The following is a 4,990-nucleotide window of genomic DNA, read 5'->3' on the forward strand; positions in this document are numbered from 1 at the left end:
TGTTAAATTATGCATATATATACATATATATATATTACAGCTGAGAGTTTGACGTTTAGGCTCAAGGTTGGCATTCTATTATTCGAGCCATTTCCAGCTTTTTGTGGGTTAGAGATAATAGTGTTATGGACTTTCATTCCCTGGCTGGATTTCAATGGTTATTCTCTGATCTCAGCCTTATGAGTAGCCAGGATTACAGGCATGAGCCACTGGCACCCAACTTGAATTCTTTCTTTGATTAAAATAAAAGAAAAAAAAATATATATATATATATTGCAGCTGGGAGTTTGACCTAGTGGTAGAGTGCTTGCCTAGCATGGACAAAGACTAATGTTTGATTCCTCAGTATCACATACATAGAAAAAAGCCAGAAGTGGTGCTATGGCTCAAGTGGTAGAGCGTTATCCTTGAGAAAACCCAAGGACAGTGCTCAGGCCCTGAGTTCAAGGCCCAGAACTGGCAAAAAATACATTACAGCCCTGAGTTCAAAGCCCAGAACTGGAAAAAATACTTTACAACTATGTTGAAAGCAAAATATACACCTTATGGATGGGAATGGGAAGGAAAAACTGTAAGAGACAGGGTGACTCTGTCCAGGAAGAAATGTACTCTTGACCTGGCTTATATAGCTGGATACCACCTTTACAATAACAATTTACTTTTTAACAAAGGTAAATATACCTTTATTTAAAAGGTATATTGTAATTAAAAGGTCACCTTTTTGGTTGATCTGACTATTCAACTGGAGATGAGAGGCAAGAATTTGAACAGCTTTTAAGAAGCATGAAAATTAGTAAACACACTTTTAAATCTCATGAAGCATAACCAGGTAATTCAATGCAGAACATTTGCAAGGATACAAAAATGCTGGCAGATAATGTGATCAATATGCCTATTCAGAAGGCTAGGCAATATGACTCAATCTTTTGGATCCATCTGGTGGTATACTTACATGAATCACATAATGTACCGGGCAGTTTATTTTCAAAATCCGTTGGCACAATTATGCCTTTTTAGAAAGTAGAGGGGGGAGGGTCAGTTCTAACCAGCTGATGAACAGAAAAAGACAATTTCAGCTGGGCACTGGTGTCTCAAGCCCAATCTAGCTATCCAGGAGGCTGAGATCTGAGTATCACCATTCAAAGCTAGCCTGGACAAGAAAGCCCTTGAGTCTCTTATCTCCAATTAACCACCAAAAATCCAGAAATAGAGCTGTGGGAGAGGGCTAGCTTTGAGCAAAAAGCTTAGGGATAGCTCCCAAGATCCTAAATTTGAACTACACACACACACGACAATTACATACTCGAATCCATATACACACATATATTGTATACATAGTAGATAATAGGTAGATATTGCAACTGTATTTTGAACATATTCTCTAACCATGTACAGAAAATCTAGGGCAACATGAAGGAAAATATGGTTTTTTAAAAAACTCACCTCTAATGTAAAATGTAAACATAAATGATTATATAAAATCATGTTATTCCAAAGTTTTATCAAAGCAAGATGATAAAGGATGAAAAGTATACTTGTTCATGCCACTACTTATTTTATAAAGATCAAACAATTAAACAAAGTAGAGAAATGTTTCATTTTTTTGTAATTCGAGTTATAGTTATCACAATTTGAAGTCAAATTCAGATTGTACACATTAATTCTTTATCTCAAGAGCAAAATTTTTCATTTAATGAGAAATAAAAGTATAAATATACCTATCAAGCCTAGGAAAAGCAAGTACAAAATGTGTCCCTTAAAGTCTGCTTCATTATCTTTAACCTAATTTGATTTCCTTTTTTTTGTAGGGCTAAGAAGAACAAGGTGAAGCCTATAATCAGAATAAGCAAGAAGTGTGAGTCTCTTTTAGAAATACAAATAGTATCTGTCAGTGCCCTCACCCACCCAGCCACCCAGGGGTATCCCTCGATGCTCCCAAGAAACCCGACGGTGGAAGGGGAAGAGCACAGGACATTTTTAACCACAACACTTGCAAACCTGCAAGCCACCTGCCTTCCAAATCATAGAGAGTGCGTGCATCTATGTCATTCTCAATACTCAGGGCAGTCCTTTTACATCACCCACCTATCACCTAAAGATAAGTTACACAGGAATGCATTCCCAATGATGAGGAGTTAGGAAATCATTCCTTCACTAGTCTGTATGAAATTGATATTAATTATCATCATTCAATTATAATAAACACTGCAGTGAAGTAAACTCTAGTCGTCGTTGTAGATACTTACCAATAGTTGCTTAATTTCATCCCCCACCATCCTCTCCAAATTGGTACAAGAGTAGAATTTCATTATGCTGTGAAAGAGAAATGTAAATCAAATAAACACACACATGAAGAAAATGAAACTGTCCTTAGAAATTTTGTTTCAAGGAAGTATTCATCTCTTTTTTTTTGGAATTTTAAAAATATTTTATTTGAAAATTTTATGCAAATTGAATATTATCTTTTCACTTGGCAATCTTCTTATAATTATATAATATAAAGAAACATGATAATTACTTTCACCACAGCCCATATAAAGTGTATCCGTAAGCCCCTCAGAATTTACCCCAGTGTGCCACGTGAAGATGATCATCTTCTGTAGGTGACTCCCAGCACATCTCAGAACCCCTGTGCATAGCCAAGTGTCAAATAGGAATTATCAAGAATATTTGTAAAGCATTTAATGAGGTATGAAAATACTTTTATCCAAAAATAGAATCATAAAAACTTACACAACATGAATTCTTATGAAAAGTAAGTTTTACCAAGTCTTTTAAGTTAAAGGAACTGGAGCCATGGCTTAGTGGTAGAACATCTGCCTGGGAAGTATGAGGCCTCCAGTTCGAACCTCAGATCACACACACACACACAGACACACACACACACACAGACACACACTCACTCTCATACACTCACTCACACATACACAAAAGTTAAATATACAACTGAAGAACATCTAAACAAATTTGATTAAATTTCTATCCGGGGCCATAATTATACTTCTAAATCATTCATTTGAGTAACTATTAGAAATTCAAAGCCTAGTGATTACTTCATATACTATCTGAATTATTTCCTTCAAATCAATTGGAATTGGTCAATTTCTCCTCTTGGCTTAGCATTTTCCTCCTAAATATCTTCTGAGTAGGAGCAACGCTATCATTTTCCATTGTATCCTCTAAGAGTCTGCCACATGAGTTCTCCCCAGAGCCCCCAAGCCACGCATGCACTTGTCCTAGGAAACCCTAGAAGGTCCCGTCCCTGACCAGGCCACTCGAGTGACACAATACCTCGAAACTCATGTGCAAGAATCATGGAAAGACATGATGAAGCACCAGGACAACTACCATGACTAATTCCTCATAATATCTCTGATTACATTAATACCTGGTAATGCATAATCTGCAGTATAAAGGTGACACAGATTCACAATGATAATGTCTAGCAGCAATAATAATGTCTTTGGGGGTAGGAAGGGCAGGAAGATAAAAGAAACATGTACTTCCTGCCAAAGTAATCAATGCCCAAAGTAAGAAACAAAACATATTAGATTTACATTCAAAAGCATGTGAAACTTTCTCAAGTAACTATAACTAAGATTGCTTGGAATAGAAGAGATTGTCTTTAAATAATGGTAGCAATAATAATCGCTGCCATTGTTATGAATCCCTACCACTGAATTGTATTATAGTAAGAGATGTCACAGACATCATTTCTGATGTCTGAAAACCTGGGTAAATAATTTATAGAAAATATAACCCCATAAGAATGTCTTTATATTCAAAGGTTTAAAATTTTTCCATCCCAGCCTAGCTAGCAGCTTTTAAGACATCAAAACTACTGAATATCTATCTCCTCTACCATCTTTGGTTATTCTTCTTTCTTCCAATTCCAAACATACAAATGAATTTAGGACATTCATACGAGATACATTGTCTCTGATCTCTGTAAATATTTTTAAAAGTTCAGCAATATACAGGAACTCTTAACTGCTAATAATATTTCAAGTTTTACAAACCAAACATTTAGGAAAGGCATTAAAGGCATCAGGTTTACTTTATACTCAAACAGGAGATATTACAGGTGAGGCGGGCGCCTTACCTGGTACCCGAGCGGGCTTGGGCGCTCGCGGATCTCGGGGTGCAGGTGGCGGCGGGTCTGGGTCACCATGATACATTTCATCTTGCTGTTCAGTCGACAAGGGAAATTACGGCTACAGAAGTGGTACACCACTCTCCCTGACAAAGAGAGGAAAAAAATAACCCGGGAAATTGTTCAGATTATTCTCTCTCGAGGTCATCGAACAAGCAGTTTCATTGACTGGAAGGAGCTCAAACTTGTTTATAAAAGGTCTGCCAGCTGGGTATCATCTTTAATTTTGAAAAGGCATATTTTATCCTTGATGAGTTTATAATAGGTGGCGAAATTCAGGAAACATCCAAGAAAATAGCTGTCAAAGCCATTGAAGAGTCTGACGTGTTACAGGAGGAGAGAGAGAGAGAAAGAGGAGAGAGAGAGAAGACAGTGTAGAGGATGCAATTCCTAGTGTCTCCACTAGGGACAGCAGCTGGTTGAGAAGAGAAGCTCAAATGACAACGGAAGAATCCATGAACAAACCTACAGTTTAACCGACTTAGACTCCGAGTGCTGCAAGTGCTGAATTTTAAATCCTCATTGTTTTGTATCCAGTGCAGAGCCATGCCACAAGTAACTTAAAGAAAGGGATTCTTACTTAACTAGCAAATGTTCACGTTGGCTAATATAGTATATTTGAAATGTCTATGTCTATAGTATACTGTATATGATGACTTAATCTGCCTCTGTGTTGGAGATAACTGCTGTATAACTTGGCAGACTGAATAGTGTGTAAAATTTTAAAACTCCATGAGATTATTTGTAAGAAATAATTGCAATATATATTTTTGGAATTTGATTTTCTGAGGGATGAAAAACCATACATACTGTAATAGCTCCTGCTTATGAATACAT

General features: G+C 36.7%; 1 pseudogene; it reads left to right on the forward strand.

The window, feature by feature from the left end:
* Positions 1–4,132: 4,132 nt before the first annotated feature.
* On the forward strand, positions 4,133–4,629 carry LOC150039267 (AP-1 complex subunit sigma-3-like; annotated as a pseudogene).
* Positions 4,630–4,990: the final 361 nt, after the last annotated feature.

Source organism: Megascapheus bottae, unplaced genomic scaffold (assembly GCF_031878675.1).
Source record: "Megascapheus bottae isolate mThoBot1 unplaced genomic scaffold, mThoBot2.hap1 HAP1_SCAFFOLD_40, whole genome shotgun sequence".
Taxonomy (NCBI): domain Eukaryota; kingdom Metazoa; phylum Chordata; class Mammalia; order Rodentia; family Geomyidae; genus Megascapheus; species Megascapheus bottae.